The sequence below is a fragment of the Aedes albopictus genome, chromosome 2 (genome assembly GCF_035046485.1).
Source record: "Aedes albopictus strain Foshan chromosome 2, AalbF5, whole genome shotgun sequence".
In the NCBI taxonomy this organism is placed as follows: Eukaryota; Metazoa; Arthropoda; class Insecta; order Diptera; family Culicidae; genus Aedes; species Aedes albopictus.
The window spans coordinates 99,672,964-99,699,721 of NC_085137.1; the positions used below are offsets into that span (position 1 = coordinate 99,672,964).

The 26,758-nt window shown below is 42.3% G+C and overlaps 1 protein-coding gene across 3 annotated transcripts in view; it reads right to left on the minus strand.

The window, feature by feature from the left end:
• Positions 1-26,758, minus strand: part of LOC109398247 (protein phosphatase 1L) — a 325,961-nt gene that overhangs the window by 204,553 nt on the left and 94,650 nt on the right. The window contains exon 1 of one of the 3 annotated variants that reach the window (XR_009997448.1): positions 8,996-9,367. The exons of 1 other annotated variant lie outside the window; for it this stretch is intronic. The gene's annotated coding sequence lies outside the window, so the exon portion shown is untranslated. Of the gene's footprint in view, positions 1-8,995; positions 9,633-26,758 lie in introns of those variants that run through there. One more of the 3 variants, XM_029852758.2, reaches the window with a different exon arrangement.

Sequence of the window (26,758 nt, forward strand, 5' to 3'; positions counted from 1 at the left end):
TAACAAAATGAAAACATAAGTTTTTTGGATGAAAAGTAATTGCAAACAAATATCAAAATTTACCATTAGAATAACCAAAATTCAAATTTTGTCATTATGTTGTTCTTGATAAATGCCAAAACTGCGAGTTCATCAAACTCGCAAAAGGTTAACAATATCTCACCAATTGCAAAATTTGTTATGATAGCAAAATAAGACATTCAGTAGTTATTCTTCCAAATTTTAAAATGATAAGCGAATGGCATATTTTGATATGATATCATATTATGCTATTCACATGTTGTTTTAAGCTCTTCATGAAGAACTCATGAATGACAAAATAAGTTATGACAATAAAATTTGTTATTCTTTTGTTTTTGGTTTGCCATTCACCTCTACCCGGGCTGCTACCTATGAACAGATCAAAACTTGAAGATCTTCAGAAACTTATGTATAGACTGTTTCAGAAATTATGCTTACACTTTGTTTACTAAATAAAATGACCTGTTCTGATGATTTATACCAACTTCTTTCAGCATACAGCATAATGTACTCCATTTTTTTGTATTTCCTTTTAATTGCCATGACATTTTGAAGAACAGTCGAGTTCTCCAATAATTATCTTCATTCAAATTTAAATTTGCACAAAGGTGTATTTTAATGATTTCAATATTATTTATCACTAAATACCAAAAATTATTATCAAACTATTTGTCATATTCGCATTTGCAACAAGCGGTCTAAGAAATACCTTCATCGAAACCTGTAAAAAATCATAAAGGCATTTCCAGCACATTTTTTCTGAGATCAAGTTTCTTATTTTTCAAGGTTTTCTACGGAACCTAAGAACTACCACATAGTATCTTAGCTTTTCTGAACACATTTAATTCAAACTAATTTATTTTTTTACGCTCATTCGACCCTTCAGATGACAACAGTAACAGTTCAAATATTGCACTAGCGGGGTAAACTTTTCATTGAACTTTAGTCATCGGCAAAATTTAGGGTCTTCCATTAATAACGTAGAATTTAAGGGGGCATGGGGGAGTCCCTGAAATTGCTACGAGCCATGTATTAGACATTAGGATTCCTGGATAAACTGATACGATTGATCAAGGCGACGATGGATCGAGTGATGTGCGTAGTTCGAGTATCAGGGAAACTCTCGAGTCCCTTCGAATCTCGCAGAGGGTTACGGCAAGGTGATGGTCTTTCGTGCTTGCTGTTCAACATTGCGTTAGAAGGTGTAATAAGGAGAGCGAGGATAAACACGAGTGGAACGATTTTCACGAAGTCCGTTCCAGCTGCTTGGTTTCGCTGTTGATATTGATATTATAGCTCGTAAATTTGAGACGATGGCGGAAACGTACATTCGACTAAAGAGTGAAGCCAGGCGAATTGGATTAGTCATTAATGTGTCAAAGACAGGGTACATGATAGCAAAGGGCTCCAGGGATGAATCGCCACGCCCGCCATCCTGAATTTCTATCGACGGTGATGAAATCGAGGCGGTTGAAGAATTCGTGTACTTGGGCTCACTGGTGACCGCCGACAACGACACCAGCAGAGAAATTCAGAGGCACATTGTGGCAGGAAATCGTGCTTACTTTGGACTCCGCAGAACTCTACGATCGAATAAAGTTCACCGTAACACGAAGTTAACTATGTACAAAACGCTGATTAGACCGGTCGTCCTCTATGGGCACGAAACGTGGACCCTACGTGCAGAGGACCAACGTGCCCTTGGAGTTTTCGAACGGAAGGTGTTGCGTACCATCTACGGCGGAGTGCAGATGGAAGACGGGACTTGGAGAAGGCGAATGAGTCACGAGGTGCATCAGCCGCTGAGAGAACCAACCATCGCCCATACCGCGAAAATCGGGAGGCTACGGTGGGCGGGACACGTCATCAGGATGTCGGATAGGAACCCGACCAAAATGGTTCTCGAGAGTCATCCGACCGGTACATGAAACCGTGTAGCGCAGCGAGCTAGATGGGTCGACCAAGTGGAGGACGATCTGCGGACCCTACGCAGAGTTCGAAACTAGAGACAAACAGCCATGGACCGAGTGGAATGGAGACGGCTACAGCAGAGCCACTCCGGCCTTAGCCTGATAAGTAAGGTAAGTATGTATTAGGCATGGGAAAATAGGCTAGGAGAGAGAGGGGGTGTTGAAAAGTGGCCAAAAATTGCTACGTCATTTACAGAAAGCCCCTCACGAACTTTGGGTCGTACTAGTCCATGGCTTTTTAAATTTGCTTCCCAAAGACATGGTATAAACTTCCTATAACTTCAACCATCTAAAATCACAAACATTGCAAATAAATTCTTCAGTTCTTCCTATCTTTTTTGAAGTATGCGAGGGCTTAGTTTTGGCGCTCGAACCAAGGCTCGAACTTCAATTGCGATTCAATTAGAACCGTTTTAATAAACTTCACCCCTAATTCCTCTCAATATTCAATGTAATTTTGACTTCGGATAGGTCAAGTCAGTTTGCAACACCATTTGTACTTTTTGCATCAGCTGAAGATATTTCAATTGCAGAATGATTTCTTGAATATGGTTCAACGACTACAAATAACTTTACAGAGCAGCATCTGTGGACATTGAGCAGCGAGTTTGCATGCACTATATGTCATGGACCTTCATGGTTAACCGTCATCGGCGAAACAGCGAAACCGATGGATTCCTCCAGGATAACATCAAGCGTAATCTCGCCATCGGTAAACACCAGAAGTAATTCCGCATAACTCATTTCATAGCCCCACAGTCGATTCAACCTTTACGTGCACAATGCACTGACAACGTTCTTTGATATAACTGTTCTGTAAGACCAACCTTTTCCTGTTTAAAAATGACTTGTCTTAAAGCTCGCAAAAACTTATCCTGGATTTCGTAATGCTTCAAATTTTCTGGCCATGTTCCAAGCTCGAATAATCTTCTTCTCCGTAACCTCATCCGCTGCTAATTGAACATCCTTCAAATGAATGTCCATGAATCCACTGTCTAAGTTTTATAGGATGTGTTGTATTACGTATTATAACGGAACTGGAAGGTCCCTGTGCCTAAAGCTCATGTACCGACGTATAACTCGGTGTTCGCTGGCTAAAATATATCATCTTGATGATAACAGACAGCTGAGCTATCTTCTTGAAGAACTTGAACTCGTTAATTCATCGGGTTTTCAATAGAACGTATCCCTAGTTCGCCCAGTTTTGCAAATGAAGAAGCATGGTGAGGTATGAAATAAGGTAACGCTCGGAAAAGCTAACTAGTCCCTCTATTGGTTAACCCTCTCTTTCCCAGCACAGGTGATCCACTACTTTGCACTGTTCATACAAATACAGGATAAATTAGATCATTTCCATTTTTTCGTCAGATGTTTGTATACGTTTAATGAACTATTATGCCAAGTTTGGTAAAAATTTCTCTGCTCGTTTTTGTTCTAGTGCTAAATGATTCAGCGAAAGTCGGTATTTTTTCTATTTTAATTCAAACAATATTTAAATATTCAATATTCCAAAACATGAACATTATTTTCAACGGAAAAAAATACTAGCATGCCCTACAGTATGTATATTAGCACAATCAAATACCGTGTCATGAACAAATTGACGATAAAACACTAATTTTATGAACAAACATGTGGATCCCCAAGCAACACACATGTTATAATAGAGTTACGACAGCGCAAGTTTTGGTTGTATAGAAGTTTATTTTACGTAATTCTGACATTGTGTTGAAATAACGTAAAATAAACTTCTATACAACCAAAACTTGCGCTGTCGTAACTTTTACATAACATGTGTGTTACTTGGGTCATCAGTGATCCATTGGGAACATAACGACATTTTTATCCTTCCTGATCTAACCTGTTCTTTGTTAGTATGTTTGTTTACATCCAAGACATTTGCCATAATTATTAGTGTTTTATGTAAAAATGTCATTATTTTATATAATTACTAGCTGTACCCGGCAAACTTTGTCTTGCCTACTGCGTTTTTTGACGTTCCAAGTTTCTACCCAAGCAGCACACAAGTTGCAAAGGAGTGTCGACAGCGGAGGTTTTTGGTTGTACATGAGGTACATTCATGCTATTGTAACTCAAGGGCAGAATAACTTGAAAATGACTCGTGTCTTACCAAAAACCTGCGCTGTCGACACACCTTTGTGACGTGTGTGCTACTTGGGTAGCCAAGACCAAGCCCCTGGTAAAAACGTATTGAAGATCGATTTTCAAAAACTCTCAATTTTCGCATGTTTTTTGCCCCATAAACCTTCCTTGAGTGAACACTAACTGAACAAAACATAGATGCCTCAAGTCCGACGTTCCGTTCGCAAGTTATGCGCGGTCCCACGTATGCCACTGCATTTTTATATATATAATTATAATGTAATCTATTTATCGCCGGCAATAAGTCGCAGATAAATTGTATTGTTCACTCGAAATTTCAACACGGAGACAGTATCTTTTTAGTCAAATAGACTAGAAAAGGTTTTTAAAACCTTCATAAAACCACAATAAAAGGTATTAGGCTTTATGACGGTTCTCAAAAGCTTAACAAGACTTATTGACTATCAAAATGTTACTTGGGTTGTCTAACTGAAGAAGACACCATCCCCGTATCAAAACATCAGGCGAGTAAAAAAAAACTCTTTTTAAAAGCCAAAGACTGCGTAGCCGTTTAACAATACAGTCAGTCATCCATACCGTTACCTTTCACCAGAAGTTAACAAGTCCTAGAAAGCATTTAACCTCTTCTGGGGTCGAAGAGTTTTGAAGTCTCGTACAGTTCTTCATATCTCATCATCATAGTGGAACGGATTCATCCTTGATCTACTCAGGCGTCATGAAACAACGTAGACGAGAAGGATGTCAACGCACCTCAATCTTCCACCAGGTTATTCCACTATTTCACACGAGAGCGCAGCTGACCGAGGCTGTTGTTGCTAATGTTTGCCGTCTACTGCTCGTCTTCGCTATTCCTGTTTAAGTTCCAAGCTCTGCAACGAACGATCTTCTAATCGGCGTATGTTGAGTCGCCACGCCATCTTACAGCTAGATCAGAGCAATGCGTAGCCGGATCTGATCGATTCTAAGAAGATAGTACAACGCGATGTAAGAGCTCTGTTTGTTCCGGACATCAAGGAGGATCGGGCCCATTTTCTGCTGATCCAGATAAGGTCGATTCAGTTGCCCATATGTCCATCACGGAACGCCCAGACGTAGCCTTATCAATTACATACTCCCAATCACCAGGTAGTTGTTGCCACAAAACTTTTCAAACATCTCATTGTTTTCGCTTAGCTACTTTATCGGCACTGCAGTCTTGAGGAATCAAAACGACTGTTTTTGATTTGTCCCGACGCTTCGACTCTGTTTCGAGTGTTCTTCAAAGGGAAACTATAATGGGATTTTTATTGGTGGCTTGAATTATAGGTTTAAGTTGACTAATATTCTGACTAGTCGCTTTTTGTCAGAATGGACATAGGACTGTCGGTGTCGTGTTTGTGTCTGTATATCGGCTGTGAAATTAATTTTACATACATAAATACATTATAAGTACAGCGTCGCTTGGGCTAATCAATGATGCATCGGAGAAAATCAGTAGTTTGGCAGCTGCGGTAGCGGTTCTTCCGGAAAGTTTTCTCTGAATTGGCAACAATTTAAGCCATCAATAAAAAAAAATCCCATTACAGTTTCCCTTTGAAGAAGACTTGAAACAGAGTCGAAACGTCGGGACAAATCTAAAACAGTCGATTTGATTCTCCAAGACCGCAGCGCCGATAAAGTAGCTCTCTTAAGTACTGTTTTCGCTTATTTCTTTGGGATCATGATATGCTTCTTAGTTCGTGTTTTCGGAAGCGATAAAAGCGCCATGGCAGATCCTGACGCCACCCTTTGGGATTTCATCCACAACGATAGTCAGTTCACTGTAGAAGTTATTCTTATCCTGCAGCTCGACAGTGTCAGTCGACGCATTACTTTGGATTATCATGACGTTACCAAGCCTTGGAATTGCGTGAGCGTGAGAGTTGTGACAATCTTCTCTTGTATCTGGTTAAGGATTGGAAACAATGCATAGCAACATGATGCCCTGCCAATTATCACATAGAACGCCTTGCAACCAGTCGACCAAAAATGTCGTCGTTTCACATATGTTGCAGAATAATTGATACAACAGTTGTTCAGATGCTACGGGGTCAGCTTTGAGCATCTCGACTGATATGCGATCGACCCCGGGGGTTCTATTTGATTTTATACTACGGATGGATGTTTATACCTCCTGCAATGCTGGAGCTTCGGGTGTTGATATGAGTAATGCGTCAAACCATTATTGGCAGACCATCTCAAGATACTGGTGGCGTGACCGATACTTGAAAAATGTTTCAAAAGTGGTCTAACCAGTGTTTCAGCTAGTCGGCATGGTTGATAAACAACTGCCCAGACGTAGCTTTCACGGTCATAGTAGCATTCATCTTAGTCCTACTGAGGCGACGTGAGGTATCGTAAACGAGACGGGTGTCACCGGCATTTATGACTTTCTTGTGTTCGTCGACTATGGAGTACGCCCACGTTTATTTTTGTCCCGTCTAAAATAGCGTTTCACTTCATTCTCGAGAGCCGAATGGTTTTGACGGGCAACGGCTATGGCTCCTCGTGTTTTCGCTCGCTCTATTGTGGCTTTGGTGTGTGCAGGTGCCATATGTGACACCTACTTCTTTTGAGTGCGTATAGCTCACCCAAATTGTTCTCGCCGGTAGCGATGAAGCCATTCTCGATGGTGCTCCATTGATGTTCTGCGCTGCCATCTCCAGGAATATCCACAGAACAACTCTCCAACTCCTCGATGAAGGACTTTTTTACTGCAGCGTCTTCAAGTCAGCTTATGTTGAACCAGCGCCTCGATGGATCTTAGTAATGCGCAGCCGGATCTCGCTGCGATCTTGCTGTGAGTTGATTAGAAATTGTGCTTATTAGTTCAGAAGGTACTCAAGATTGCAAAGTGAATCTCCGCATTTAAAGTATAATGTACTGCTATTGCTTTTGTGTCTCTTAGATAACCCGAATCAGAGCTCAACAAATTGTTTATCTGCTTACCAGCAAGAATGACATGCTAGAATAATATTGAAAAGCTAGGTCAGTAGTACACACACAGAAAAAATAATGAGGTTTACACGTCACGTAAACTTCATTTTAGTCATGTAAACTTCCAGTTATGACGGTTTACATGATATATCATGTAAATTTGTGTTATATGTCATGTAAAAACTCTGAGTCATGCTGAATTACATGACATATAATGGAAGTTTACATGATATTTTATGAGATTTACATGACATATCATGTAAACTTCTGTGAAATCCCACGCTCCAATCATGTGCATTATATGTCACAGAAATTTACACTATCTTTTCGATCTGTGCAGGGTCAAATATTTGACAAGGAAAGAACTCAATAAACAATATCAGTTTGACACTAATGAAAATTCGTTCGAGCCAAACAAGATGTTTGAGCATTGGTTTCTTTTTAGGCAAATATTTGACCCTGTGTACTAATACCTTTAGTCATTCCTTTGAAATTAAGTTATCAAAGGCGTAAATTTCCATCTTTTGATCTCTAAATTTACATATTTTCAGTCTGTAAATCTATATATGTCTGATTCAGGAAGCATACAATTATTTTATTCATGATCATCGAATTATTGGGTCTATCAGGATGCAATATCAAAACTACATTTGCTTGAATATTGTTTTGTTGTCGTGTCTTTAGCGGCGTCGATTCTTTGATTCGCCTTATAACACTGCCATTCTCAGTCATATGAATCAATCGATCCGCGTCTAGCAGGTTGGGAACCTTTGAGCGTACCGTCGCATCATCGCCGTCGACCGCCGCGATAAAGATCAGTGCGCTGCGATGCGCAAGATTCACATACGTGAACCAAATTTTCCTACATTTTCGAAAATAGACTTGATGAAGAAAAAAAAATGTCACACTCTGTCTACGGTAGGCAATATGTACCGACAACGGCGACATCAACATCACTGGTAATTTCCCCTATGGGCAGAAGATGACGACGACGGATATGGGTGGAACCAGTTTGGTCGCTTCTTTGTGGTTACAACGCAAAAATGTGTACATCTCTTGTCCCACTAGAGTGGCCCCAAGTTGGATACTGAGATGAATCTACGCGCGATTTAGAAACGGAAGCTTAGTTTTAACTGGGATGCTTTGTAAAGAACAAGAATAAAAAACTTTGAGAAAGCCTTTGATCTTTTGAACATGTTTCCAGAGAAAACTAATCATCTAACGAACATATTCGTATCAGTGGACAAGTAATTAAAAATTTAAAAATATAGCTAGGTTGAAAACCATATTTTGTTAGTTCCGAAAAACTAACTTTCTCAGTCTTGGACTATTCAAAACGGTGTATTTTATATTATCGGACGTTTCACTATTTTATTCGGGCATTTTTAAAAAGGATTGCTGTCATTAAATATTTTTTTACCAAATTTGTGGGGGGGGGGGGGGGGGGTCGGTCTGCTTGTATACATCTTTGAACATTAATTTAACAATTTTGGGACACTGTGACACAAAAACAATTATCAACGACGGGCACTACACTGGACGATAAACTGTATGAAGAACTCCATCTAAAAACCATCCAGAAACATAACGTAATTGGCTCCGATTACGCCCACATATCATTCGAGCTTGGGATTCCATCACCTCTCAAGAAACAGGCAAACCTTACTTGGGACATCGATTATAGTGTCGGATTTGTTACAGCGACACCTAGTCAAAAACAAGAGGGCGATACTTTTTCCATACATTCCATCGATTGTTTCCATACAAACTTTGAGCTCCTGACAAAAACACTTGTAAGGTATGAAATTCTAGTTTTGGGCCACTCTATTGTCCCACACACATACGGGTATGGTGCAGTATCAGCGGTGGAGCCCTCTAATCTGACCTGCTGCCAGTCTCCAAGGCCCGAATGCGGAAAAACAAACCTCACTGCTGCTGCTAGCTGACACAATCTGTCGAGGAAGTTTAACTTCTCCCCGGTTAGATAGATGGCTTCGCTGCGTAAATCCCGGCGTGTCACGCAAGAGGATTCGCTCGCTCCGGTCGGTATTACAAAATCTTGAATCCACAAACCACCCGCACACGCGAACCCGCGGACGACTGCGCGACACACGGCACAGCGATGGCCGTAAAAATAATATTCCTCCGATCTGCTGCCCCAGCAGCGCACACACTATACACTAGTCGCGCGCGGTACGGATTTTTCTACACTACATTGCAGTCGTGCGAAGAGCTCGCTGACGGCAGAAGAGCGTCGATATGTGACGAAGGGCGGAGACACTGACAGCTGCGTCTTCCTCTAGCGCCAGTCACACGGTGCATATATTGATCAATAGTTGGCCGTTTTATGGATGCATTGAATGTATAATATTGTTCAAAAATAGATTGACATCAATCATTCAACTTTTCCCCTATCTTCCGTTTGATCAACCACACAGCAATATTTCCCCTCCATAGCGCATTTTTCTTCAATTTTCTCTACAATATTTCCCCACCTTCAAAATTGTTACATCAATCCTCTCGAAGATTGTTCAAACCATGGGTCAAATTATTCCATGGATCAATTGCTTGGTTCAATATTTCCCCTCCAGATCAACCTATCATTCTTTCAATGCAGCAGCGCGTGAACGAGAGCATCATCATTGCAGAGCATACTGCCGTGTTGCCGTATTTTTTAAATTTAAATAAACAGCTATTGAAATATATTATACAAAAAAACTGAATTCAGATGTAATAAATCATCGAACAAAAAAAAAACAATTTATGCAGAAGTAATGTAGTAAATTTACGCAAAGTTTATGTAAAGTAATTTATGCAAAGGTAAATGTAATGAACCCAACGATTACAATGCATTAGTGATAATAAACAGTTCACAACAATTTTTGTGTAATCTTATAACTCGGTTGGTGTCCCACCGAACTTTGCTAAAAATTACTGGTGCACTGGCGGTCTCTAACACCAGTTAATTAATAATTTGCACATTATGGTGGTAACATGCTTAGCTGCGTTGCCTATAAATTAGAAATACCCCCTTCTGACAAATAACACCCTTCAGTAGTAATTTTGTGTAATGTCGAAATATAAAGGTAATTCAGCAAGACGGCACTGAAGGTGTTTCGAGTCCCATCCCATGGGCTGTCCAAAAACTTTTCGTTAAAAAAAAAATGTAAAATGTTTGATTATGTAAAAATGGTAAAGCTTAGAAGAATGTGAATAGAAAATTCATTAAAAAACATAAATAAAAATGTGACAGAAATGCATTTTATGAATACCGCATTATTGGCATTGGGATCGGTAGGACTGAAAATCAACCGCACACCCACCGACGACGCATTGATTCAAAAAAGGCTTTGCTTTGCTAGCTGTGCACGTATGATAAGCATGCACGGATACTTGTTTTTTTTTCTCTTTATGCATAACCATCTCTCATACTGCCAGGAGATTTTCTCTCTGCTCGAGCCTCGGCTTGATCTATCTCTCTGGAAAGGGGTAATGTCGAAGATATTGGATTGATACTTGGTTTGATCCTCGTGATTTCATCAATAATCCTTGAGAAAGAAATAATTGATGGAATGGTGGAATAAAGGAAATAAGAAAGCGCTGCCAAATAAACATTTTCAAGCACAAGTTGCGCATCGTAAGTTTTCATCAGATTATTTAGGAATAATGTTTAGTATTCGACATTGGTTCATCATGTTTTATATCACATCTTTAATTTCCACTAACGCATATGCGATTTTCTAGTGCCTTTAGTATAAAATGCTAGAAAACTCAGTATATATTCGACAGCTTTGTTCTCTTCGTCATGAGGTGTTATCTAAAGTCTGATAAACTGAAATTTGGCGTCACATCTTTGCCAATCAAACTGTTTACAACTAAGTTTCAAGCTATTTGAACGACAAAAAACTCTTATGGCAAAGAGAGAAACACTGCTAATACTCAAAGTCACTCTCAAGGCATATAATTTAATCATCGTTCAGTAATCAATCTAGCTATAGATAAACCTGTTAATAACGGATAAAGCAAATATTTTCAATTATAGCCGTAACAAACAAATCAATATGGCAATAACCTCTTATGAGCCTTTGTTTTCCAAACCTCTACTGCTTTACATATTTAATATGACATTAGCAAAAACCAAACTTGTTCGAACCTAACTATTATTTATTTAATTATTTATTTATTTTTAACTTTAAATTTTATAAGAGGGAAAAGCCCCTTTGAGTGATTTCCAAATTTACATGTTGAAGTTCGAACCTAACTGTTAATACTTATTGTTTAAGCTCCATTTTGTATGAAATATTTTGGTTCACCGGTAGAAGTTCATAACTTGTGTTAGAAATTTAAAAAAACATTATCCTTCTCAAGACATTAGGAAAAATAGCATGATGAATTAGTAAATAGATCCACTATTTACCAATTCATCATACTTATCCGAGAGATTGGGTTCAATATTGTACGTGCAGTTGAAACCCGGAATTTTCGACTAGCGAAGTTGGATTTTTCTCCAAATCCGTGCGTCGGACCTAACTTCGGAAGTGGTGCGCTGTATAGCGGATCAGGTTTGCTATACAGCGCACTACTTCCGAAGTTAGATCCGACGCACGGATTTGGAGAAAAATCCAACTTCGTTAGTCGAAAACTCCGATTTTCAACTAAATTGAGAATAAATAAAAGTTTATAAATGCTTACAAAAAATCGAATATGGCGTGGTAAATCACCAAAATTATCAAAACATTATTTTTTCATAATCATTAATGGAAGCAAGTGAAATATTGAAATTTGCACTTTTCCAATGATCAAGTCTTTATTTTATTTACAATGCAAAAACGTGACACTTTATTTCTAAAAATTTGCTTTCAAAGCATTTCATAAAATTCAATTGAGCTGGCCACCATCAACGTCGTGAACCACGCGCTGAATGTTGGTAAATTGCTATCTCTTCCTCACTGATGGAATGGTCTTCGCTCAATCTGCTGACTCTTTTACCCTGCTGGATTGATCGAATAAAACAATTTGAGGGGAAAGTTTGACGGACTTGGATGATCTTGATGGTTTGGTCAAACTGAATGATAGCGGTGGTTGGATCAATCTTTCGGAGGGGAAATATTGAAGATATAAACACCAACCTCAATCCTCGCTTTTGCAGGTTGGTCAGTATTTATATCAAGATTCAACATTATCATCCATCTTCTCCGCAATAAAAATGCAAGCAATACATTTAGCAATATTTCCATCAAATTGTGTTTCTTGATGAAATTGAAGGAAAGATTGAACCTCTTGGTTGAATCAACTTATTGAAAAGTGTAAATGGCACTTCTGATGATGGTTCCGTCCGTCGTTTAGGTACCGTTTGTTGTGGGATTTGACGGCTGTTTGTATAATCACTCTCTTTCGAATAAGCTCAGAGTTCTCTCATAAAGAGTTTTGTTGGCGATATTACAAATACTATCGCAATATTCATTGATTCTCACTAACAGCTTGCTACAAAGCCATCTGATTTGAGCATATTATTTTCAACCACTTTGTAAAGCAATGTTGATGTAATGTAGCATATGCATACAAATGAAATCAGTGAGACTACAGAAACCTTATGACTTTGACGGCTGTTAGTGAGAAAAAAATCCAATTGGAAACCAGAGCCGCATTAAGCGATTGAAATTTGATTCAAATCAGAATCTATAGAAAACATATTGCCAACAATATCAAGCAAAATTCAGTTGTCCGAATATAACTTGTATAGAGCTTGCTGACGTTTATTCACCTTTCTCTTTCAAACATGCAGGCGGAATAGGATTTGTTGTCATCAGGAAAGGTTTCCCGATGAAAACAAATCCTATTCCGCCTGCAAGCTTGAAAGAGAGAGGTGAATAAACGTCAGCAAGCTCTATTAGAAGTTAATAGTTAACAAAAAAACAATATGCAATAATAAAACTCTAAAACACAAAATATAGTTTAAAATGTATGTATGAAATCGTTCTAAAATATAATTAATTTTTCTCAAACTGCGTTTTAATTTCAAGTCAAATATTCATTGACCAACGTAACTGATTGTATTTGAAGGAGGCCTGTTCAAAATCGAAACTATGTGAAAGCTACGCATCTACAATACCTTAGGAGCAAACTGATGGAGACGCTTGGTTATTTATTTTTACCACCCGTGATTCAAACAACGAAACAGCATATCATTTGAGCACAGACATTGTCTGTGATTTGAGTCCGTCACAGCAACTCCTTGTTAAATGAATCTAATGGGAAAATTTGTTTATGGAAACCATTAGGGTAAAAGCTCCCTTAGTGGAGGTAGTACCAATAGTGGTGGTAGTGGCAATTTAGCACTATTTCGACCAAAAAGCTTGCAAATGGCATTTTTAATAGATGTATCATACCCAATTATTAACAATAATTCAATTTTGTGTTCAGGATTTGGCGGAAAACCTATTTTAAATAATTATTTTCCTTAATTTTTCTGCTCCTTTGCACCTATAGTGGTGGTAGTGCTCCTATAGTGGTGGGTCCCATAAGAATTCAATGGGATGCACCACTATAGGAACCAATGTTAAATTTTACCTCCATAATAGGAACCATGTACCAATAGTTGGTGCAAGTGATTTATTAGCAAAAACTGAAATAAACAATGGTTTTTACATTTTTCCTAGCAAATTCAAGTGAAAAACTACCGATTAACGTTTTCAGACTTTTTAATTTGTGGTATTATCAATTTTATTCAATTTTTTTAGTACAAGGAGTTACTAATAGCACCACTATTGGTACATTTACCCTACTCAGGTAATAACACGAAAAAAAATTTTAACTTTCCTGAGCTGAGCTACCTTCTGAGCTGGGTATAAAGAGCGATATTTTTACAGCGTGTTTACAAAATAAAGCCTCTCCCAAATCGACGCGACTGTCGCCGGCGACAGCGATATTTCAAGTGAGTAAAGATTTAAGCCATGCATCGCATTTTCAGGAGCACCTTGGGAAAACCAGACATCGCCTTGCGCTGAAATTTTGAACAATTGTGTGTCACTGTACGAAATTAATCGATCAAATTTTCAGCGCGATTCGATGTTGGATTTTTGTAATTTGTGCTTTTGAAAATGCGAGGTTCAGCTTCGAAGTACCTTCGCCTGTCGCGGTAAAAAATCGCCCTGGTTTGGGGAAGCGGTAAAACAAATTTTTGAAATGACAAAAATTGCGTTTAAGAATGCAGTTCTACGCATTCAATAACAACGACATCTGTCATCTTACTCAAGTTGGATTTTACAAAGCTTCCGTACAAAACCGATGAGTTCTGTGATTTTTGCATAATTGTTCATATTTCATGTACAATAAAACCAACTAGATCTTTTATCGACCTACTCCCCTTTTATTTAAGTGTAACACTATCTGATACTCTCTCATCGTTGTTTTGAAACAACTCTGATTATACGTTATATTTCACATTATTAATCGCAAGAAATATAATATGCAAACGATACTCTCGGAAACCGACCCGGCAACGAAATAAGTACTATGATTGGAAACTCGGTACCTGGAATGTCAGGACCTTAAATGAACCTGGACGAGTGAGCCTTTTGGCTCGTGAATTGCAGAAAGTTGGTGTGTGCGTGGCTGCTATACAGGCAGTGCGGTGGCCCAAAACTGGTGAACGTGAATTCAGGGCGGTGGATCCCGTCGCCAACACATCGTTCAAATATAACATCTACCACAGCGGCAACGATAAGGCAGAACATGGGGTCGGATTCATAGTGATCGGGAAACAGATGAAGCGAGTTATGAGGTGGAAGTCGATCAACGATCGGATCTGCGTATTGAGGATCCGGGGCAAATTCTTTAAATACAGCTTGATCAATGTCTATGCGCCGACAAACGAGAAAGCCGAAGATGTGAAAGATGCGTTTTATGAATGTCTTGCCAAGACCTATGGAGAATGCCCAAAACACGACGTTAAGGTTGTCATCGGTGACGCCAATGCACGGGTCGGAAGAGAGGACTTTTTCCGTCCAATCATCGGTACGGAGAGCCTTCACTTCGTCACTAATGACAACGGCCTGAGATTAGTCAACTTTGCTGCCGCCAGGGGGATGGCCATTAGTAGCACCTACTTTGCACGAAATGATATCCGCAAGCACACCTGGAGACACCCAAACGGCGAGACTTGCAACCAAATCGACCATGTGCTGGTAGATAGCCGACATTTCTCGGACGTAATTGATGTTAGAACTTTTCGAGGTCCCAACATCGACTCAGATCACTATCTCGTAGATAGTAAGATTCGAGCTAGGTTATCAACCGTGTCGGACTCTAGGAACCGGCGATCGATGCGTTTCAACATCCAGCGGTTTTCAGCAGACGGTACGGTAGCTGACTATCACCAGAAGCTGAACGAGCGGATAAGCGAGATCAACGAGAGCGATAATCTCAACACTCTGTGGGAGTCTATCCACGGAGCGATGAGTACAGCAGCGCGGGAGGTGATAGGTACAGCTCAAAGACGACCTAGGAACGGGTGGTTCGACGAGAAGTGCCAGAGGGTAACGGACGAGAAGAATGTTGCCAGAAGCCGGATGTTGGTGTCGGGGACCCGGCAGAGCAGGGAGCGATATAGGGAAGCAAGAGTAGCCGAAAAACGAATCCACCGCAAAAAGAAAAAAGAGCACAAGGAAAATGTGATTGCTCAGGCGCAAGAGAGTATGGAACAGAATGATATGCGGAGATTTTACGAAACTGTCAATGGCGTGCGGAGAAAAACGCCTAAATGTATATGTGTACACTTAGTCTTTAGCACTGATTTCAGGTCGTCGGATTACACGGATTAACGAAAAAACTCGCGGACTTTGTGGGTCGGACTGATATTCGTTTTATTGGCACTGACTTATTCACGTTCACAAGAGTACAATAATGAAAACACGCGACGTAGGTTAAACGCGGTCTGGATGTGCGAGAGGTTTATTAAAGACTGTTTTATTACAATTTTCTGACCTGCCTGCCGACCGTGTGCGATGTTTTTTGACCATCGTATCGCTACCTGCGGTCGGCCCTATCATCGATCGTGAGGCGATCGATATGATACGGGATAGAATAACAATTCACTTCAGTTAGAGTAGTGCGACTGTATGTTTTGCTCGGACACTAATGAGAAACCTAGTGATCTTGTAGCAGTGGTAATTGGAAAGCAAATTAATGACCTAGCTTGACGATCGGCGCAAACATACCGGCCGCCTTGAAATGACTAAATTTCAACTAGAGATACCTAGTTGACCATCTTATCAACTAACGTATATAAACACTGTACACATGCACTGGGATTCACTGTGGCAATTATTGCTCGAACGGATTGATGGTCTGCTGCTCGGTCTATGAAGTCAGCTGAAGTCACTGCTGCTGATGTAGTTCGTCACTTGGTTCGTCCTTCCTAGGAGCTCGAGTACGTTTCCTCACACGGTCTGTGTGGCACAATCGCATGAAGCGGGAGGCTTGTCCACGAAGTTCTCCACGAATCGTCTCCGGTGGGCGTCCAATCGTCCTCGGCTGAGGGATTCTCCGACGTGGTTGCTATAAATGAGATGAGAGGCGATTTTTTAACTGTAAAATTGAATATGAAAACGACTTCCCTGGGTCGCGGAGGCCGTCCGCCTCCGCAGGCACCGAGGCGCCACCGGGACTCCCGTTGACTTCTTCTTGGACGACGGTTGACTGCTCCTGGGGTCGGAACATCATCAGCTTGGTACTCAGGACTGTGGCGTCACACGTCTGGGGTTCGCTAGGATGCTGGAGCTCATCGGTTGACATCTTGGACGACGATCTTACTCTGCGTGGCATCCTGCTGACCAAATGGAATGGTGTTTGATTGTACGAATTGACGAACAACATGCAAGACACGTAACTTTGTGTGGGGATTCCTAAACCCCCACAGAATACTTGACGCAACAACTTCATAGGGTGACATGGACAGGAACTGAGTTGAGATTGAACCGAGGGGCATCTGGGTTACATGGACATCATCGGAGGTTGGCAAACGGGGCTTCACGAAATCGGATGGGCGGCTCCGGCCGCCGTCGACGAACTTGGCTATGGAGGACAAACATTCTCTGAGCTTTTTGACTATAATTTGAAATACAAAGACTTAACTGGGACGCGGAGACCCGAAGGCCTCCGCAGCGCCGGAGGGCGCTCGATGAAGAAGGAATCAATGCTCCTCGTGAGCTGACGCTGGTGTTGACTCGTTGTCCCGTATTGGTAGAACACAAACTTTGGATATCGCTCGTAGAAAATCTCCGTCCTTCGTGTGAACTTTGACGACACGAATGTTGCCGTCCTTTCCTGGGTGAATCTCTGTGACCCGACCGAGCCGCCATTTTAGAGGCGGCACGTTGTCCTCGCATAGCAGTACCATGGTGCCGACGAAAAGGTTGTTACGCTGCTTGGTCCACTTTGTACGAGTGTGCAGGTTCGACAAGTACTGTGTTGACCAACGATTCCAAATTCGTTGCAGAAAATACTGCACACGCTGCCACTTCGAAAGCCTTGATTCGTTGAGGTCTTGCAAAGATGGTTCTGGGATTGCTGTGAGCGGCCTGCCCACCAGGAAGTGACCGGGAGTTAGGATTTCCAGGTCGTTTGCGTCGTTGGATAGTGGTGTAAGGGGTCTCGAGTTGAGACACGCTTCAATCTGTGCCACCAGAGTGGCCATTTCGTCTGAGACGAGGACTGTATTGCCTAGAGTACGCTTCAGGTGTTCCTTCATCGACTTCACGGCGGCCTCCCACAGGCCTCCGAAGTTGGGTGACTTCGCCGGGATGAATTTGAAGTTGATGTTCTCCCAGGATGTCTCCTCAGTAACAGCTTTCACGAAGTCTTGGTTGTTGAACAGCTTCCGAAGCTCGTCCAGTTCACGCCGGGCACCGACAAAGTTCGTTGCATTGTCGCACATGAGAAGTTCAGGCCGACCTCGACGGGAGACGAATCGTTTCAGTGCTGCGATGAACGCTTGAGTTGTGAGGTCTCCCACGACCTCTAAATGGACCGCCTTTACAGCGAGACACACGAAAACGGCAACAAAACATTTGATCGGACCGCCCTTGCGATAGGGATACTGGATATAGAACGGACCACAGTAGTCCACCCCTACGCGCATGAATGGTGGAGCCGGAGGGACACGTTCTGCAGGTAAGTCCGCCATGAGCTGCTCGTGAGCCGTCGGCCGTGTCCGAAAGCATTTGACACAGCGGTGGATGACCTTCCGAGCCAGGTTGCGAGCAGACAATGGCCAGTACTTCTCCCGCATGCTGGCAATCAAGAGCTGCTGTCCAGCATGAAGGTTCTTCTGATGGTAGTGAACGGCGATGATAATCGATAGAGGGTGATGGTTGTCCAGAATGACGGGATGCTTCCGTCCGGCCGAGATATTAGCGTTCCGCAGCCGGCCGCCGACCAGGATCATTCCATTCACAAGGCGTGGAGCTAGCTTTCTTAATTTAGATGTTGGTTTAACTTCACCGGTTCTGCGAAGCGCGATTAGATCCTCCGGGAAGCTTTCTTGTTGCGCTAGGAGTAGAAGCTGGTGTAATGCCTCTGACCGCTCTTCGTGCTTGACAAGGCCTGTCTTCCGACCATCGGGGTTCCTACAGTTATGAACGAATCTTCGTAGAAGGGACACGATTCGAACTAAGTCTTGAAGCGACGATCGAAGACCAAAAATCGGGCTGGGTTCGACAACTTGAGCTGGGGCCGCTACCGTCGTTCGTTCTTCAAGGAGCGAAGGATCCAGATCCTTCGGGTTGATTGTCGCGGTTTTCGGCCAGGAAGACTTGTCCAAGCGTAGCCACGGTGGACCTTGCCACCACATCTCGTAGTCCTTCAGTTGATCTGGAGACATTCCTCTTGACAAAACGTCCGCGGGGTTTTCCAGCCCAGCGATATGGTTCCAGATGCCTCCACGGGTGATGTGCTGTATCTCGGACACTCTATTTGCAACGAAAACATTCCAGCGTGACGGAGCAGCAGCGATCCAGCATTTGACGATCATCGAATCCGTCCAAAAGTACGGTTGGGCAGTGATTTTGATACTTTGGACGACCTTCTCAAACAGATGAACTCCGGTGAGTGCGGACGACAGCTCCAGACGAGGAATTGAGGTCTGTTTCCGTTTCTTCTCTAGATCTTCGAGCGGTGCCACTCGAGACTTGGCGGTGAGTAGTGCTGCTGTGACAGTGCCGTCGAACGAAGTGCACCGCAGATAGATGCAGGCACCATACGCTTTCATGGACGCATCACAGAACATATGGAGTTCAGCAGATATTGTGTCGCTTCCAAACGCAACCCAACGAGGAACGCGAAGCTGGGTCAGGTCCTCCAAACTTTCTCGAAATTCTCTCCACCAGTTTTGAAGCTCGTCAGGCACAGTTTCGTTCCAGGAACACTTTGTTCTCCAAAGATCCTGGAGAAAAACCTTGGCTGGAACAAGACTAGGTCCAACCAGGCCTAGCGGGTCGAAGAGCTTCGCGAAATCGGACAGGATGATCCTCTTGGTGATCTCAGTAGCAGGGTTCCACTGAGGCACAGTGAACCGAAAAATGTCCGATCGGGGTTCCCATTTGATTCCAAGGGTCTTAACGGTGGGGTTTGAGAGCTCGAGGTCCAACGAAGAGCGTTCGTCGCGCAGATACGGAGGAATTTGATCCAGCAGTTCTCGAGAATTTGAACTCCATTTTCTCAAAGTGAGTCCCGCAGTACTGAGAATGTGAATCAGGTCCTTAGACAGCTGAACTGCCTCTTCAACGCTGTCGACACTCTTCAGCATGTCGTCTACGTAGAATTCGTAGATTATCGTGTCTGCGGCGACGGGAAACTTAGCCTTCTCATCTTCTGCTAGCATTCGCAGGCAGCGGGTTGCCAAGTACGGTGCCGAAGACGTGCCATACGTGACGGTCGTCAGTACGAAGAATCGAATCGGCTTGGTGGCGTCTTCTCGCCACATAATGCATTGAAGCGAGTGGTCCATAGGGTGCATCTTAATCATTCTGTACATCTTCTCGATGTCGGCCGTCATCGCATACTTTCTTAAACGAAAACGCAGTGTAATCGAAGTGAGGTCCTCCTGGACTACAGGACCCACCATCAGAGCTTCGTTTAGCGACACTCCAGATGTGCTTGCACACGACGCATCAAAAACGACGCGCAGTTTGGTGGTCGTGCTGTCGGGCTTAAGTACCGCATGGTGCGGCAAGAAGTACGTGACTGGAAAGGTGCTCAACTCTCGTGGTGAAATCTCTCGCATGTGTTGCATGCGAAGATACTCGTCGATGAACTCGATGTACATTTTCTTCACGGCAGGATCAGTATCCAATCTTCGCTCGAGTGCCATGAAGCGACGAGTGGCAATAGCTTGAGTGTCCCCTAGGCGATCAATCACAAACTGCTTCTTCGGTAGCTGGACGACAAATCGGCCGCTTGAGTCCCTCTTCGTCGTTTTCTCGAAGTGTGTTTCACACGCTGACTCCTCCAAAGACAACGTGCTGGTAGTGCGACACGATTCCAGCTCAAAGAAACGTGCCAATCCTTCTTCAATCTTCTCAGTTGCGCATGCTGATACCGCTGGTAGAGAAGCAGACTCGTCCGGGATGCCTCCGGAAACAATCCAGCCCAGCAGAGTGTTCTGCAGAATCGGACCGGAATCTCCTAGCTTGATTTGACGTTCAGCGATCATCAGCTCCAGGTACACCTCAGCTCCTATTATCAGGTCAACTGCTCCGGACTCGTGGAATGTCGGATCAGCCAACACTAGCTCCTTCAGCACGTTCCAAGATCGAATATCGATGCTTCGTGTCGGAAGATCGACAGTTACTCGCGGTAGCACGTGAAATTTGAGATTCGTCACGTACTTTGTGACAAGCGAATGAACCTCAGCGAAAACTGCTTGAGTGGAAGCAGTTCGCGATCCACCGATTCCAGCAATCGGTAAATGTTCACGGGTTCGCTTGAACTTAAGCCTTTGCGAAATGGCTTCAGATATGTAGCATCGCTGGGACCCGGAGTCCAGCAACGCACGAGCGAGTAAGGAGTTACCAAACTGATCGCAAAGATTTACGACAGCGGTAGAGAGCAAAACAGTGTGTGGAACGTGTCGTGTAGTTGCAAGAGGTGTAGTGTGATAACTTGTACTGGGGCTGTCTGTGGCGGAAATGTGTGAATGAGCATTGCTTGCATTTGTGGAATTTGGTGGTTCTGTGCGTCCACTTTGTGTAGCCTGAGTGTGTGTTGAGTGACCGTTTGGTGTTGGCTTAGCTTGTGGTGGTTGCGTGTTCTGTCCTTGTGGTTTCTTCATTTGTTGATTCCCATTTGACTGTCCAGATTTACTCGACGGATTCGCGGTGGTCGATGAGTTCGCGTGAAGCAACGAGTGGTGACGTTGACCACAGTGGAAGCACGATCCTCTGGTGCAGAATCGCGCGATGTGCCCTGATGACAGGCAGTTCAAACAAAGCGAAAGTTTCTTCACGACATCGACCCTTTCCGAAATCCTCATCTTCGAAAACTTCGTGCACTTAAAGGCGGAGTGGGCAGATTCTCCGCAGAATGGACAGCTACTGGGTGGTTGGACTCCGGCATGGCTAATAGACGGACGAACAGGTTTCCTTGCTTCGGTTTGGAATGGCTTCACAGGGGTGATGAACTGCAACACCGAACAGTAACTCTTCAGGAACTTGATCAGATCTTTATAGTTCGGAACTTCTTTGGAATTGTAGTGCGACTCCCACTGCCTCAACGTTGTGGGATGCAGCCGCTTGCAGAGCATGTACTGAAGTAGCGTACTCCAGCCATCCGGATCTTCTCCGATCTTGGTGAGCATCTGGAGGTTCTTTTCAAACCCGTTAACGAGTTTGCTCAAAGTCTCGAAGCTTTCTTGACGAAGTGGCTCGAGAGAGAACAAAGAATCAAGGTGAGTCATCACCAATAGCTTCTTATTCTCGAAAGCGTTTTCCAATGCCTCCCACGCAATGGCATAATTGGCGGAGGAAATCTCAATTGCAGCGATCTCCTGTAGTGCATCACCGGTGAGGGATGTGCGTAGATAAGTAAACTTGTCCATATCGGAGAGACTATTATCGTTGTGGATCAGGTTCTTATAGGTGTCTCGGAATGTCACCCAATCCGTCATCCTCCCACTGAACGTGGGCAGTTTCAACTCGGGTAATTTTACTTTAGATTGCGGCACAGCCGCCGGTTGGTGGTGTTGAGGCTGCTGCACACGGCTCGGGCCAGCTTGAAGCATACTGAACAGCACCTTCTTCAACTGGTACACTTCGTTCTCGAAATCCTTCAGAATTCTCGCATTATCACGATCATGCTGCCTCTGTAGCTTGACGTGACGTTGCAGTTTTGTCTCCTCCGTCTCTTCGGTATCCGTGGAAATCTCATCATCTGCTGCGTCGTCGGTTAGCAGCTCGATTCGCATCCGCACATCGGTGAATTTCTGCCAAATTTCATCTAGCTTGGCTAGGCGTAGGTCAACGTCATGCCTATCCGCACCGGCTTGGTGGGATTGCACGAACTCCTTCAGGTTCTCAAGAGAAATTCGCACGGACCGCTCCTGCTTGCACAGAAGGCGGTAATCATCACTCACTGGCATAATTAATCACTGTTAAGTCGCACTTGCACTTATCCACTTCACTTATCACTTCACTCGATCGCGATACTCGAATCGACCACGCGGTTTGACTGGACAATAGAGGCTCTTGACTGGGAATTGAACAAAGCAAACCAACCTACAAAGCGGACAAGGCCAACAGAGACGGTGGACTGGTTAGGGCTCAACTCAGCTAGGAATAATTTGGACGACACACGTGTTTCATGCAAGCAATAAGGGGAATCTTTATTAGCGAATTTTGATTCACTTGTGCTCAATCACTTTTTCATCGGCGGCGATCTAGCATGCAGAGAATCGCGCCACAGACAAACCTGCCCTCAGTACTTATCCTGGTATTCTGCAAATCTGTCCGGTCTCCGCTGGAAACTCCGATGACGGCTTCAGGATCCACCGCAGGAACGACAGCAAGCGATGAACGAAAGCAGCCACACTCGATGAGGACGCCCGTGTCCTATTGTTCTCCCTTGTGGAGAATGATCAGCGACCACGCGGTACACCACGAATCACGAAAAACGTCCACTAATCTTCCGCGTTTCCCGACGATCCGGTTCGAAGGACCAAAATGTGTACACTTAGTCTTTAGCACTGATTTCAGGTCGTCGGATTACACGGATTAACGAAAAAACTCGCGGACTTTGTGGGTCGGACTGATATTCGTTTTATTGGCACTGACTTATTCACGTTCACAAGAGTACAATAATGAAAACACGCGACGTAGGTTAAACGCGGTCTGGATGTGCGAGAGGTTTATTAAAGACTGTTTTATTACAATTTTCTGACCTGCCTGCCGACCGTGTGCGATGTTTTTTGACCATCGTATCGCTACCTGCGGTCGGCCCTATCATCGATCGTGAGGCGATCGATATGATACGGGATAGAATAACAATTCACTTCAGTTAGAGTAGTGCGACTGTATGTTTTGCTCGGACACTAATGAGAAACCTAGTGATCTTGTAGCAGTGGTAATTGGAAAGCAAATTAATGACCTAGCTTGACGATCGGCGCAAACAGTATACTATTATTCCACTATATCGAACTGGTTGCTTTTCACGCTGCTTTCACTATTCTACTCTATCGTGGTAGAATGATGAGCACGAGGATGTTGATGTGTGGCTGTTGGTAATTCCTTTTTCCAGTCAGAAATTCCTGAAGGAATCCCGTGAGTAATCTCGTTAGAAACCGCTAGAGGAATTCCCATGGGATGCAGATAAATCCCTCGATTACTTTTTTAAAAGAATCCCTTTTGCAATCTTCGAAGAAATCTCTTGGATATACTGGAAATTCCCGGACAAATTCATAGAAAAATATATAAGGAATTCCTACTGAATTCTCCCAGTCAACCAGTGATCGTATAATCCCAAGTAACAATTATACTTTTGTGGCAATCCTGAAGTAATTTCTAAGATAGAATAATAAAACTTAGCAATAAAGCTCTTTGTTCTGCAAATCTGAGATAAAATAGGCATAAAACATGCATAAGACTAATCTGGCCCACTCTTCAGGAAATCTTCAAAGCTGCTTTTGAAGACTGCTTTGAAACTAGTTGTATTTATGTACTTGCACTGATGATTGATCATAAGAACTTCATGAAACTTTAACAAGAATTGCTTGAGACATGTTGATCTTTTGGCTGTCTTTCTCAAAAGTGTCAACAGTGCATAATAAATGAAATCTTTTACCTAAGCATTATGCAGATGCAAACAAGTTTTGTTTCATGGATGAAATGTTAATTGAAATGCAAATTAATTTTCATCAAATTGAAATGGCTAAAGCATTAAAATTGCCTGACAGATCATTGATGACAGAGAATCAAAGTTTTCCATGCCATACTCACTTTTTCGTTGATATGCCGCCCAAAACATACGAAAATAACAAAGCGCCCCAAAAATAATATCAATCATTAATATACGAAGACATACATTTCCTATAAAAACAAAAGGCTACGCCACTTTTTCAATTCTATCTAAACATGGCTGCCGTTCCAAGCGAACAAAACTCTTGCAGCCGCCATCAATTGTTATTACCTTTAGTCCAAACCCCCTCAAGATAATGATGGAACCAAGTCACCTTGCATGAAAACTACAGCCTTTATTGAAGATTGTTTTTACTAGTTATGATCTTAAGGCAGATTTGTTCGTCTTCAATGAAACTTATTCGTTTTATTCAAGAGTAACAGCCTTTGACAATTGTTTGTTTACGTTTTCGATGCTAGAAAGTTGTCTCTGTACTATTCGCGGTGTTTCGCGTCAAGTTGTGCCAATTCTATTTTGTTTCTCTGTATTTTTGGCAAATAATAATGAAGTGCAACTTACTAAAATTACACTATTTGGCATGAGCTTGAGCAGAGTCACAGTAAGTACCCATTTCATATTCGATTCGCATAGCTGTGGCCTGTGTGAGGAACTGGTTGAAGGCAGGACGACAGCAGCCAGCTACTCGCATTTTTGATTGGCCGTAAAATCATTATTTCGTTGAAATGATTACTTTTTAGCACAAGAATGGCTAAATTATCAGTGAGCAAACATGTTTATGTGTTTATATTTGCATGAGAACGCGGTTTTTCAACCAAATTGTTACATTTATTATTTGGATAGAAAAATAGTTCGTTGTCTTATTATTATTTCGCATAGTTCTTGTTCCAGAGTAATGGCTCTAGCTCAAGAATAGAAGGCTTCAAGAAGTTTTTAAAGGAGGATTAGCCAGATGAAATGCACTTGAATAAACGAAGCATAAACTTTTATTAAAATATGTTGATGTTATGTGTTGAAAATAACTTCAAATATGCCTTAAATCTTATTATAAGATTTAATGATCTTGTAAATTCAGTGGTTTATGCGCGAAATTCAAAATTAACTTGAAGACAACTTAAAAACCGCAAACGAACGAAGATTGTTTTCTCTTGATAAAAACAACTACAAATGTTCCATGAATTGGTCATGCTGTGATAAAGCTTCCATAAAAATAATCAAATCTAAAAGGAATTGAAATTGTTACTTGGGATATGTTGCATAAGATGTTACAGTGGAGGCGATATGCGTACATTTTACATGCGCCAAAATGGAGGCATGCACGCATATGGCCGCCCCTTTATCATCTTATGCAACATTATATACGATTACTGGTTGTCTGGGCTCCTTTGATTAAAGATTGAAAATTAGAATTTCAGTTGAAATTACTAGCATAGATTCTGGGAGAATTCCCAGATACAAATTCTAGAAGGCTCTCAGCAGGAAGTCCGGAGAAAATCGCAATTCCTTAGGAAACAGAAAGTCTTGGAAAACCCCCGGAAAATTCATAGAATAAGCCTCAAAGTTGAATTTAAAGAGTATGTAATCCTGGCGACATCCCCTGAAGAATTTCTGGATAGGATTGTTTGAATGATTTCTGGAGAAATAACTGTAGGCATCCATAGACGTTTGTTTAAGAAAATCCCTACAAACTCAGAACAAATTTGCAGGTTCGGCAAAAACGCGCACAATCGTGTGCTCAGTAAAATTGATATCATCCCGGCAAAATTTACATTAGTCAGCTGATTCTCAGAAAAACGTGGTTCGAATCTCAGCAAATTGTTAATATTTTGGCAAGCTATAGTTGTTTGCTGATTACTCGGCTGTGCAAATCTCGACAAAAGAATGGAGAAATGCTGATATCGTGGTTTTCTGAACTAAGTGTGTAGAGGGATCCCCGGAGAAATCCCTGGATAAATTTTCGGTAGAATTTTTGGAGGAATTCTAGCAAAAATTCCTAAAGGAATCCTGAGAGGGAATTTCGAAAAAAAAAAATCCCAGAAGAATCCCTAGATAAAGGACGAATCTACGGAGTACTGTCTGTGAACATTACTGAATTTCATATATGTAGTCATTATGTTTCAATGGCTACGGTTCGACTATGGTTATATGTACGTACACACATAAGATATATGTACAGACATAAAGCAGGGACATCGGAAATCGGCACCGTGCTAATAAAAATGGTCTATCTGTAGGTATCATTGATCTATCAATAGGTTCATCTGTAGTCGCATTATGATTCATGA